This window comes from Podarcis melisellensis (genome assembly GCF_964234715.1).
Source record: "Podarcis melisellensis genome assembly, chromosome: 1".
NCBI classification, from domain to species: Eukaryota; Metazoa; Chordata; class Lepidosauria; order Squamata; family Lacertidae; genus Podarcis; species Podarcis melisellensis.
In genome coordinates this window covers 50,571,750-50,585,356 of record NC_138528.1, presented here as the reverse complement: position 1 = coordinate 50,585,356, position 13,607 = coordinate 50,571,750, and the positions used below count along the sequence as shown (strand labels likewise).

Sequence of the window (13,607 nt, the reverse complement as noted above, 5' to 3'; positions counted from 1 at the left end):
CGGGGTGGTGGGGAGTCGAGTGAGTCGAGCGAGGAGCTGCTCGGAGGAGCAGGTGCCGGCTTGGAGGAGGAGGAGAGTTGGAAGGAAGGGTTGGACCGGAGAGCGAGGCGAGGAAGGCGCGAGCGCGGCTCGGTCAGGCTGCGCGCATCTTGCGTGGTGGAGAAGCGGGCGCGCATTGCCACAGGCGCAGAGGGTTGAGGAGGCATCCCTTCCCTTCAGGGAGAGACCCCTCGCGGGCAGGTGCTCAGCGCTCCCTTGCCAGGAGAGGCTGCCTTGGCTGCGCCTTACAGGTGCGTCGTGAAGACGGTGCCCGCCGTCAGCGGGTCCCTCTTTTTGGGGAAATATGAGTTGTGTGGGAAAACTGCATGAATCTGGGCAAGGGGACGACGAGCTGCTGCTGGCGGCAGGTGCGTTGCCCGCCCGGCGCCTCCCCTTTGTCCCGCTTTATTGCTTGGCGGAGGCAACGGCAGCAGGTGGCCGACGGCACAGCACCTGGGATGTGGGGCAGCAGCCTTCGGGGCGCGCGGTCTGAACGGGGAGCTGCGAAAGTGAGGAGGCTGGAAAAAGAACAGCCCTTTCCCCCTCCAGAGGCACCCTCCTCTCCCTGAAATACACGACCCGTCACCGCCACCGTAATAATTTTTAAAGCTCCCAAAGGGGCGCCTTCCGTTTCCTCGAGTTATTTTAGCGCCCTAGAGCGCTCGGCTCGCCTTTTGGCCGCCGCATGTGTGAAATCAGAAGTAATAATAACTCGAGCTGTAGTAAGAGTTCTTTGCTAGCAGTAGTAAAAGTTCCTTTCCTTGTTGGTCCTTCTGCAGAACTGCTAAGCCTGAAATTATCTCCTTTCTGTTAATTACACCTTCTTCATCATTTAGCGATAGATGTGCAGGGCTGCGATCCGAAGCATGCTTTCTTCCAAGTAAATGTGATGGTCTTGCTCCCAAGTTAATACGACCCGGGCCAAACTATATCGAGTCTTTCCCTGCAGTGGTAAATTTCTAATTCGAGATGTGTGAGAGCTCTGACCTGTTTGGAAACTCTGCTGCCTAATTAATATTTGGGTGAATATGTGGTTAATTGGTGGCAATGAAGGAAATGTATCCATATTCTCAGAGAAGGTCATCTTCATATATTTTTATAGCTCACCTATTCAGAGGCTAAGCAGCCCCATGAGCCTGAGAGGCCATGATTCTAGGGAGCTTTTGTAATTGACATGAAATTTGAACCTGTGCAAAGTGAGCACTATGCATGCTTTGTGTGGAAAAGGGGCATGATCCTCCAAAGAATGCATAGGGGAAATGGCCTTAAGATACTCCTGTGTCTTCTTGGAACTTTTGGTAGGTTAGGGTAATTCTTTTCAATGGGACCTATCTCTCATTTTATTCCTACAACAATGTCTGGATTTGTGAGATAGTGGATGGACTAAGATGATCCAGGGAGTTTCATGGTTTCTCTAGTTCTAGTGTGGCACTCTAATCACTGCACCATATTGCCACTTCGGTCATAATATATAATGTTTAATATATTGGCTAACCATGGATAGGGGCAAATCATATCTGAGAGATATATATAGCAAGCATGAGCTTTCTGAGCAAAAACCTCTGTCATGCAGCTAGTGAACTATTGTTAATCTCTTTTTTACATTCTGTGCTGCCATTTGGCCCTCAATAGTTTCCCAAGGTCCTCAACAATGCAATACAAATTGCAGTTAAAACACTAAAACAGCAGCATAAGAACAATTAACCCCCTCTTCAGATTTTTTTTTTGTGGTTGTCAAGCCAACAAGTAGGTTCTTGACTTTGAAAGCTAATATTACAATAAATGGGAAGATTTTAAGTCTTTGTCTTGTTGCAGCTTGGTATTTGTGTATTTTATTTACTTTTATGCTGCCAATAAGCCTTTGTTTCCCCTTCATACATGGAGAGTGTCTGATGTAAGTACTTGTGCAGCCCAGGGCTGTTCCTGTAAGTCCTTTTGGGTTCAGTGAGACTCCCAATTACATAGGCATGGGATTGTGTTAGGCTTAATGTTCAAGTGCCTCAGAACTATTATCTTTATAAATCAAGCTGATGGTTTAAGAATTTCAGTCATAACACATACCGTACATTGGTTGCAGGGATGATTGTATGGGAGCGGGTGGTGCTGTGGTCTAAACCACTGAGCCTCTTGGGTTTGCTGATCAGAAGGTTAGCGGTTCAAATCCCTGCGACAGGGTGAGCTCCCATTGCTCTGTCCCAGGTTCTGCCAACTTAATAGTTTGAAAGCACACCAGTGCAAGTAGATAAATAGGTACCACTGCGGCAGGAAGGTAAACGGCGTTTCCATGTGCTCTGGTTTCCGTCATGGCATTCCATTGTGCCAGAAGCGGTTTAGTCATGCTGGCCACCTGTCTGTGGACAAATGCTGGCTCCCTCGGCCTGAAAGCGAGATGCGCACCACAACACATAGTCGCCTTTGACTGGCCTTAAGCGTCCAGGGGTCCTTTACCTTTATGTGATGCATGATTCAGTAAATAAAGTAAAAAACACAAGGCACCTTTACTCATAATCTTGAAAGCCTACCGTATTGTCATGAACATAGTTTTGACAGAAATTTGCTGTGGCAATTTCAGAAGTACCTACTCGTTTCCTGGGAAGCCAGATGGTTATTCCCAATTTACAGATAGACAACTTTTCCAAAGCCATCTAGTGAGCCTATATACTGAAGTAGAAACAGATTCTTATTCCCTTGCTAATTCTGGTAGCAATCATATGTTGGTGGAGGTTGGGAAAGAAAATCTGCTTGATGCTTCCAATAGAGGTAGCCTTGTTGTGAATCAATCCTGTCTACTGCCGTTTAGCATCCTGAGGGAATTGAGCTGGTATGTGGCATTGTCTGGTGGGAGTGTACTCACATGCTGCTTATTGTCATGGTGCTTTGATTCCATCCTTTTGTCAACTGCAGCAAGGGGCCAGTACAGTAAATATATGAATAACTGGACTCCAGATCCCTTCCTTTCTCTTTCTCTTTTTCTTTCTCTTTCTCCAAAGGGTGTCTTTGCAGGGCAGACAGAAAAGGTTGGTTGGCTGGTTAGGAACATTCTTTGCACTTGGGGAGGCAGTATTACTGTTGTTGACACTTGCCAGATGTTCTCCTCAGATCCTGGCAAAAGGCTTTAGGCTGCAAACCCAGGCATACTTACCTGGGAAGAAGCTCCTCTGATTGCAATAGGATTGTATTTGGTTTTTAAGGGTTGAGTGAAGGATGGGGTAGGCGTATAAGCCTTACTGCCAGCTCTGCCTATTCCCATTAGCAAAGGATTCAGAAGAGCTTTGTTCTCCAGTACAGTTGATGTTCCAGTAGTGCTAAACATACTTATGGAAAGTTTAGGAGTGCAGCTCACCCGCCACCACCCACAACTGTGTCCCGGTTTCTTAATGCTGGAGTAAGGTAATGTAAAGTAGGAGCCAGTAGATGCAGGCAAGCTTATGTGTGCATGAAAGTTTAATTAGTTGGGGAAGGGAAAAAAATATGCTGTTTGCTAGGAGGGAAAGAAGCTGAAGGGAGTGATTGGGCGGGATGGGGGCGGGACTGGAGGCCCAAAGGGGTATGCAGTTGAACACAGGTAATTAATGGCAAAGGTCAGCAGGGAGTTTGGCCACCTGACCTCCACATGGCATAAACAGTCGCCCAGAAAAGGGAGAGAAGAAACTAAATGTGGGTCATGTTGGGATTTGCTGGCAGAGTTTGAAATATTGCTCCTTGAATTTTGTTGCTGTGCTTTGTGGCAGAGTGGAGGGAGAGTGAAGGACTTTTGTACTTGAGCTGCTATATTTCAGAAAGTGAAAATCCGAACAGAAAAGTTGTTGAACTTTTCTTTTGCAAAATCTCAAAGAAATGAGCTATTTCTGAGGGAAATCAGCAAAAACAACACTGCTGACACTGGACACTGCTTGCGGCTGCAGTATTCTGGATATGCCCTGGAAATTCCGGACGTATGACAACCCTAATTCACAGTCCCCTGCCATGTGCATATACCTACAGGTCATCTTTTCAATATGAAGGCTACAGTCATTCCACTTAGTAAAATATAAAGCCTAAGTATCAGAATTGGATTGGGTATTTTGGCTTTCATATTCTACAAATATTATCCATTCAGGTTGCAAATATGGTGTGAGTCCCAGAGTGATTTTAAAAACGCATGTAGCACCTCCCAATTTTGATAATATATTTAACAGGATTTATATACCGCTTGATTGCAGGAAAATCTCTAAGCACTTTACAGAAATACATACTAAAACCTGATCTCTGTGGCACAGTGCATCTGCCTGTGTCAACCAGAAGGTTGGTGGTTCAAACCCACCCTGAGATGGTTGTGGGCAGGATTCCTGCACTGAAGGGGAATGACCCCTGGCGTCACTTCCAACACTACAGTTCTATGATGCCATCTTAAAATTATTGATTAAAAACAGTTAAAAAGAGGTATCTTAAGATTATTAAAGTAAATGCTGCCACACTAAAATACTGATTTCTTATAAGTGAGTATTATCAGTGGCGTAGCGTGGGTTGTCAGCACCCGGGGCAAGGCAAGTAATTTGCGCCCCCTAACCCGGGGCAAGGCAAGTAATTTGCGCCCCCTAACCTGCCGCCGCTGCCAGCTTCTTCTTGCTGCTGCCTGGTCTGGTCTGGTGTGGTTCTCTCCCGCGCTCAGCGCTGCGCTGGGCGGCCGCTGCACTGTCCCTCCCCCAGATAGTCCCTCGTTCTCTCTCCACACCGCACGCCTGGCACCCACCCCCTCCACAGTGGGCGGCGACCCGGCGGCTCAGATCGGATTCGCACAGCCAACACTGCAGTGAGAGAGAGTGAGTGAGCCAGGTAGGGGCAAGTGCGAGCGCGCGCCCCCAGATGTTGCGCCCGGTGCGGCCGGGCCCCCCTGCACCCCCTACGCTACGCCACTGAGTATTATGTAGTACCAGTTTCACAAACTGAAGTAGTTGAGTGGGGTAAGGCAGGTAAAAAGGTCCTAACTACTAAGTGTTTTCCAGATCAAGCACAAGGGAAGCCCCACATAGAGTGCACTGCAGTAATCCAAACTTGAAGTCACCAGTGCCTGAACTACTGTGGTCAGGTTCTCTGGTCCAGGAATGAATGTGGCTGTCACAAGGTTACAACTGGTAAAAGGGGCTTCTAGCAACTGAGGCTACCCTGGGCCTCCAGTGACAGAGCTGGATCAAGAAACACCCCCAAACTGAAAATTCTTCCTTCGGGGACAGTGCAAAACTGTCCAGGGCAAGCAGTTGACCAATTTCTTGGATGCAGGAGCCACTCACCCATAGTGCCTCTGTCTTGCCAGAATTAAAGCTAAGCTTATTTTCCTTCCTCCATCTCACCACTCCACCTAGGCCACCAGCCCAGGGCCCACACAGCTTCATTCAGATGTTACAGAGAAATGAAACTGAGTGTAGTTAGCATTCTGATAGCATCTTGCTCCCAATAATCACCCCCAGAGGCTTCGTGTAGCATTAAATAGCTCTGGAGATAGAATAGTGCTCTGCAGCACCCCATAGCGTAACCACCAGGGGGCTGAAAAGCACTCTTCCAGTGCTGTACCCTCTTGATTCAGTCCCTTGGCTTGCGAGATCAAGAAGCAGGAACAAGGTTGCGCTCTCCTTGTTCCCGTCTCTGTGAAGGTCATCCATCATGTCAGCCGTGGTCAACTCAGTCCCATGGCCTGGCCTGAATGCAGATTGGAGTGGAACTAAATAATCTGTGATAATGAGGGCATTGACTGTGGATAAATATGGAAAATGCATTCAGTGCTTCTGATCCCTATGAACCACATTTTTGCTTTTGCACTTTAAGTTTAATGAATGAACAGAATGAACAGTGTCCCTGACTTCAGTTACACTCTGTTCTTCCATTATTATTTTTTCTGGAAACATAGGACTTAAAGCCAGTATAACCTTAAAATGTTATCTGAAGTTGGCAGAAGATGAAAGGCATAAGGCGCAGCTTTTTAGAGACTCTCTTTGTTTGCTGGAGCTGGAAAATATTCCAGCGGGCCTTGCAGAGAACTCTAAAAGCAGAGAGCAGAGGAAGTAGAGAAGCAGCCTCCTTACTAGTCTTATTAATGCTTTAATTGAAATATGTTCTTGGGAGTGTTGAGGCTGCAAAGGACTGTAAATTCCGGTCTCTTTGCTTTTGGCACCTGTTCTGGGGTATATTTTCTTAGCATTTGGAGTTAAATGCCGGCAGAATCTGAACTGAAGCAGAATCCTGGTTGGAGAAGCACACTTTCCCTGGATGTAATCACGTGGAGACTCTGGGTTTAAGAAAACAAAGTGAATATTTATTACTGGAAATACTTGTCGATAGCCAAATAGAATGGGAATCTTTCCTAAGGTTGAGATGTGATGAGCCATGCTCTTGCGTCTCAAGAGAAGAGAGATCCAAAATATATCTGCTGGGAAGATATGTCAAGAGGAAAGCATGAAGAAGAAAAGGAGGGAATAAGAAGTAAGGTCAGCAACTGACTAGGGCTGCCATGTGTCCTCTTTTTCCAGGACATGTCCTCTTTTTCAGAGATAAAATGCTGTCCGGGTGGATTTTTTTAAATTTGCCAAAATGTCTCTGGCTATACTTTCTGGATGAGATACAGATATAACTGGTAGTTAAAGACTTGCTTTCCTCTTTTCTTCTCCTGCCCCCCTTAGCAATATATCACAGCTTCTATAGACTACATACTGTAGGGGTATTTAAAATGAGAGTCATCATTGCGTCCTCTTTTTTGCTCTTCAGAATATGGCAACCCTACCTAAGAGTATCCATCTAGCCCTGAAGGAAGATGAACACAAGGACAGTCTAGGAAGTTTGGAGGTTCCTCTCTCTACCCTTTCTCATGCAGATACACCAGCCCACAGTGCAAGCTGAGTTGCACCTCGACACTCCCAGCATATTCCATACCACTCTTAAGCTACTCATCCAAGTGTTAGTTACAGATAGGTAGCCGTGTTGGTCTGCCATAGTCAAAACAAAAATTTTTGTTTGCCTGGTAATGAAAGCTGAAAGTCCTTGGAAAGCCTTTTGCCAGTCTTCAAGAATTGCCTGAAGAGTGGTCTCAGTGCAGGGGACCTGAGATTCTGCATTCATCTTTGCATCACAGAAGGCACCCCAAGGCCAGGAGGGGCTCTGCAGCTCCCATTAATTTTCTTGCTTTACTGCTAGCAACTTGTGTTTCAGCTGGAGTTATCTCTTTCTGAGTGGGGCTGTTACAAGGGACTTGTTGGAGGGCTTGATCTGAGGGTTGCATTTCCTTTTACAGTACTTGCAATGTTTGGTCCATTGTGCAGAGCTGTTTAAATTAAGCATCCGCTCCTCTTTATTTCGAAAAAGGTCAACCCCACTGCAAATGCTGATGGTATAACAAAGGATTTCTCTAAGCTCTTGAAATAAGTATTTTCCCTAGAGGCAGAACCTTCACAAAAGCCTCTTCCCAACCCCTTATTTGCCAAGGCAATCCCACAACTGGGTTGAGAGGTGGGCTTGTAGTGGAGAAGGGAGGACGTTAGTGCTTAACCTGCCTTCCCTAACCTGGTGTCCTTCAGCCATTTTGGACTGCAACTCCCATTGATCCCCAGCCAGCACAGCTTCGGAGGCTGGGGCTGATGGGAGTTATAGTCCAGGGCGAAGGCACCAGGCTGGGGAAGGCTGGGTTAATAATTTCCATGCTGACCGATTCTCCTCATAAATGCTATTCTCCATGCTGAGGGGAAAGGAGTAAAACCCCGGAATATGTTTTCAAGGGAGAGTTGGCAGCCATGAGTTGGGTTAAGCACCCCTTCCACCTACCTGCCCCCTCCTGCAAATGTGCCTTCTAACGTTAGCATTTTGAGGCAGCCTCAAATGCAGCTTCAAGTGAAACTGCTTGTTCAAGCTGCCTGCTTTTGTCTCCTCTCCCCCATTGGATAGGGTGCTGGGGTGAGTAGGGGAATGAAAATTCTCTTTGTCAACTTCCTTTCATTCAGGGGTCTCAGGATCCATGCCCATATATCTGTGATAGATTATATTATCGTTAATAATGCATTGGCAATTGTTGATATAGGCTCCTTGCAAAAGATAAAACAGGTCCTTGAACCTCGCAAGCTTAAAATTCAAGGAACAGACAGTGCAAGAATTGTGGAAGAATTGTACTAGCCCTAGTCTTCTCGACTTGAGTTTGGTAAGAGACTCATTTGCAGTAACTATTAGGGGATTCACTGAAGGACAGTGCTTGCCAATTCGGCCGTGACTCATGCTTCATGGCAACCTAAGCCAGTTGGCATTATTACAAGGTTCTCAGAATAGAAAGTGTTATCACTAGTGATCTACCAAAAAAACCCAGTGTAGACCCTGGATTTTCATTTAGGCTAAATCCAGTTCTTATGGATTGGCAACATTATTTTATGTTCTGTTGATTCCAGCTGATAATGGTTACGATCAGACAATTATAATGTGAGTCTAGTTAAGATAGCAAAACATACATGTAAATTCTAACCTACCGTTACCTGTATTGTATTTTGCCACAGCAATTGGGCTACCATAAGAAGAAAAATATTGTAAGTTGCTGTGTTTAAAGGTAAAGGGACCCTTGACCATTAGGTCCAGTTGTGACCGACTCTGGGGTTGCGGTGCTCATCTCACTTTATTGGCCGAGGGAGCCGGCGTACAGCTTTCGGGTCATGTGGCCAGCATGACTAAGCCGCTTCTGGTGAACCAGAGCAGCGCACGGAAACGCTGTTTACCTTCCCGCTGGAGCGGTACCTAGATCAATGCAAAAAGGCTTCTCCTGCTTCTCCTATTCCTAGTTGTCAGGCTGACTTCATTATAGGGTGGGGAGGGGGGATCACGCCAGGCACTGCAGGCCATCCTCCTGTGGTTCCTCAAAGAGGCCCCATCTGGTTGCAGAGACCTCTTTCAGAGCTCTGAAAGAAGTGGTCTCCATCTTGATCTAGACAGTAAGTGACAAGACACTGTCAAGCATGAATCCCCATACCAATAACGTCCAATGTATTAAAAATCATAAGGAATTGAGGTGTGTACCTCAGTGTGCTTTGGACCTCAGGTCAGCGACCCACACAGCAAGCATAGAATTGTATCCAGCCTGACAACTGGCTTGGGCACAACATACTGTAAAGCACACCTCATTTCCTAATTCATTTTTACCTATATTGGCTGCTATTGGCCTGAGGCACCTTGCTTGAGCACAACTTGAACCCAAACAAAGTGCTGGGCTGGGTGTGACTATGTGATAGCAAGTTATGATAGTGACTGTTAAACAACAACATACTGTACAGTCGTACCTTGGTTCTCAAACGCCTTGTGACTCAAATGTTTTGGCTCCCGAACGCCACAAACCCAGAAGTGAGTGTTCCGGTTTGCGAATGTTCTTTGGAACCCAAACATCTGATGCTGCTTCCGTGGCTTCCGATTGAATGCAGGAAGCTCCTGCAGCCAATCGAAAGCCACACCTTGGTTTTTGAACATTTTCAGAAGTCGAATGGACTTCCAGCACGGATTCTGTTTAAGAACCAAGGTACGACTGTATGTTGATGCTGGTATAGTGAAGGAAATTTGGGTTAAAAGCATTAGAGAGGTTTTTCTTCAAGAGTGTTGTAGTAAAGGTACAAATGCTCCTGTTAAATATTTTAAAATCATTTCCTCCTTTAGGAAGAAGAGAAGATATATAATAAAAATAAATCAAATAAGGGGACCTATTTGACCTTAAGGGAACCTATTTGACCTTATAGAAATTGAGATGCTGCAGCCTCAGTGCCTGTTAGTTTTCAACTGTTTCTATTTTCAGGCACTTCCAGTAGCAACTTGTGACGGAGAATAGCCTCATTTTGCATCAAACTGGACATTGCAGCTATCAGTATGTTGCTACTTCTGCTAGCTTAAATGTTACCCTAAAAATGATTTATTTTATCTCAGCCTTATTTTTACTAGACTATATTGGATGCTGTGTATTGTGAAATGCCTCTGTAAAATTTGTGTTCCACTGATTCCTTTAACACTTTTATAGTGTGATGCTGCTTCCAGTACTTCCCAAAGGCATCACCTTTTATATTGGGTTTCTTTCCTGTACTGCTGCTGAGCTTGCATTCCGACTTGAGCAATCCAGCTACGGGGTTAGAGCTTTTCTAAACCTAAAATGCCAAAACACACAAGTTTACCGTAAGGTTTTGCTGTTCCTGCAGTTTCCAGGTGAATGGTGCAATTGTTTGATTTTTTCCAAAGAGCACACTTAGTTGTTCAAGCCCTGGCAGGTTGTGTCATCTTCTCTTACCCAGCAGCCTAAGAGGAAAGTGGCTATTTGGTCAGGCTGTGGGTTTTTCTTCATGTAATAGCTAAAATGCTAAGCAAATGGTTCATAGAGTCCAAGAAACTGATGCGAAGAATTCCGTTTTTAAATCCTACATCCATGCTTTTAGAAAGATAATTATTGGGGTGGTATTAAACATACTCAAGGGTAATCTTCCCACTGGAAGCTTTCTCCATAGAATACGACTGTATTAAAAGTAATTGTCATGGTGGAAATGAGTAAATGCAATTCTCCTCACAAAATGTCTGTTCCCTGTTCTTCTGTGTCCTACCCTTGGACTGACTGTGATGCCTTAGCAAGTAAATTCCTGTTGGTATTGGCAGCATTTGCAGCAAATGTTATAATTTGAGCTTTTATAAATGCTTAATAACTTCTGCAAGTGGGAATATGCACTGTGCTTGACAAACCTGTTCTGAGAACAGGAATTAAATCTTCCTGCTAGGCAGAGATTTCAGCTTGAAGACAAAGAATTCTCTGGTAACGCTGTGGATGTAGAAGCTGGCGAAGAAGGATGGCTTACTAACATACTGATTTGTGCCTCTTGTAAATATTTTCTCTTCATTATTTTCCTTTGCATTTACCGTGCCTCAGCAAAACATTGAGTGTTTTAGAGCAGCCATTTCCCACAGTGCTGCTGGGTGCATCTGTGGACATAGAATCATAGAGTTGGAAGGGACCCTGAGAATCATCTGGTTCAACCCCCTGCAATGCAGGAATACGCAGCTGTCCCATATGGGGATTGAACCTGCAGCCTTGGCGTTATCAGCACCATGTGTATGGGGCTAGAAACATTTGGTTTGCTTTTATTTTAGGCAGCTTCTGGCAGCCTAAAAATGTGTGTGCGGTGGCATTAATCACACTTCTTTTCATGTTCCGCCTGGTTGTCTCAGTACTATTTATTTTAATCCCGGACATTTCTTGCCACATTTGCTATCACACATAACAAAGTTAAACACCGAAGCAATGAGTACGGCTGTTCACAAAAGGGCACACTTACCTGCCACTTGAAACGATAACAGCGGGACACTTATTAGCAAGCACATTTGAGAGAGAGAGAGAGAGAGAGAGAGAGAGAGAGAGAGAGAGAGAGAGAGAGAAAGAGCGCACTGGCTTTCCAATTCAAAGTATAATCTTGCAATGGCAATAACGTTCCTTGTGAGCTCTGTCAAGACATTTCAGAAACGTTGCAGAACTCGTGCTATTTTAATGTAGTACGAAAGCTTAGAAGAAGAGCCTTCAGGGGACTACCGAGAAAGGTTTAGAGATACTGGATTTCTATTATAATGACAAAATAACATATGACCTACAGGCCTACCTGAGAGTTGCCACCCTTTCTATATGACAATTCAGAAAAATACAAATTACCCAAGGTGTGTAAGCTGCTGGGTCAAAGGAAGAACTCCTTTCAGAGCCTGACCTTGGAATTCTAAAATTCATAATAGCATGAATTCTTTTCAAACTGCATTCAAAACCAATTCCCACTAAGAAATCAAAGGTGATACCTTTTCCTGTTAAAATTATCTCTAATGAGCCCAGGGCTCAGGTTTGATGGTTAAATTTCACATATCTCCTACTGGGCAAGATACTTGCAGCATATCCTATCCTATACAATACATTAGAAATACAATTCTGTTGTGTTCAGTGGGCCTTTGGCTGGGATCTCATACACACTTCCCTGGGTGTAAGGCCCATTCAGCACAATGAGACTCACTTCTGAATAGAAATAGGATTGCACTGTTAACGCTGACAAGTCTCCCATTGACATTCACTCCCTTTCCAGCTGGCTCTTCAAGGGGGGGAAACCAAAATACGGGCATCCTATCCCATTCTGCTGGTAGTGTAATTTTACAGTGTACAGTGGTACCTCGGGTTAAGAACTTAATTCTTTCTGGAGGTCCGTTCTTAACCTGAAACTGTTCTTAACCTGAGGTACCATGTTAGCTAATGGGGCCTCCCACTGCCACCATGCAATTTCTGTTCTCATCCTGAAGTAAAGTTCTTAACCTGAGGTACTATTTCTGGGTTAGCGGAGTCTGTAACCTGAAGCATCTGCAACCTGAAGCGTCTGTAACCCAAGGTACCACTGTAATTGTAAAACCAGTGTGAGCCATCACAGCAATGTTCATTTTCTGTCATAGCACCGACCTCTTTTAATGTGCTGCAAGTTTGATTAGTTTCTCTCTGAAACGTAACAAAATATGGGCTGAATGGGGGCCGTGTGCTACCCTTCTTCTTACAGTGAGGTTGCTAAAACCTCTGTTGCCCATAAGAGCAATATTTTCGGTCAAAATTTCCACCTGCTGGAAAGCTGGGGCTCCCATGTACCAAAATTAACACAATTCCCTAGACATACTGAGTAAATGGGGTCATGTGAATCAATCCTGAGTAGCAAATGTTTTGTTTATTTTTCTGATGGCAGCTTGAGCTTCCTATTGTGATAAAACATTACATTCATTTTCATTGTCTCTTTATTATGAGCACTGTCCTGCTTTATGGTATGGCAGTATAGAAATAGTTGTATACATACAACTGAGGTGCAGTTCTGAGTACCAAATAATTTGAATGTAGGTAATCTTCTACACTGAAGTAACAGGTAGCCCCTTAAGGGGCCGGGAGAAGGTAAAAGGGGAGGTATATGTATCACCTGTACTTTGACCCTTGTTCAGCCTCTCTGTGCTGTTTCAGGTGCTCTTGAACAATGGACATTGACTCTTCTTCTGGAGCTCATTTATCCTGGTGACTGTGGGACCATGTCTACTCTCCACTATCTATAGATGGACAAGAACCCTCGCAGCAGTTCATCCACTTTGTTGGTCTCCTTTGCACCCCAGGCACTGTGGTGTGTATTGTCAAGGTTGGTTTTTCATTCTCATACAGGATAAAAAAAAGGTTACAGTGGTACCTTGGAAGTTGAATGGAATCCGTTCCAGAAGTCTGTTCAACTTCCAAAATGTTTGGAAACCAAGGTGTGGCTTCCAATTGGCTGAAGGAAGCTCCTGCAGCCAGTTGGAAGCCCCGTCAGACGTTCGGGTTCCAAAGAACGTTAGCAAACCAGAACACTCACTTCTGGGTTTGTGGTGTTCGGGAGCCAAAACATTCAACTTGCAAGGCGTTCAGGATCCAAGGTATGACTGTATTTGGTGTTATGCTATAGAGATGGGATGGGGATGAGCTTTTTCACTGCTTGCTGGAGCTCTCAGTTCTAGGAACACGTATTCTTTTTGCTTGAATAATACTAGAGGCCTGCTGTGATCAGTGATTAGATTGA

The 13,607-nt window shown here is 44.9% G+C and overlaps 1 protein-coding gene across 1 annotated transcript in view; it reads left to right on the top strand.

Moving 5' to 3' along the window:
- The first annotated feature begins 13,024 nt into the window (after positions 1 to 13,024).
- LARGE2 (LARGE xylosyl- and glucuronyltransferase 2) overlaps positions 13,025 to 13,607 on the top strand; it is a 33,234-nt gene continuing 32,651 nt past the window's right edge. Inside the window, exon 1 of the mRNA XM_081906143.1 lies at positions 13,025 to 13,193. The gene's annotated coding sequence lies outside the window, so the exon portion shown is untranslated. The remainder of the gene's footprint in view (positions 13,194 to 13,607) is intronic.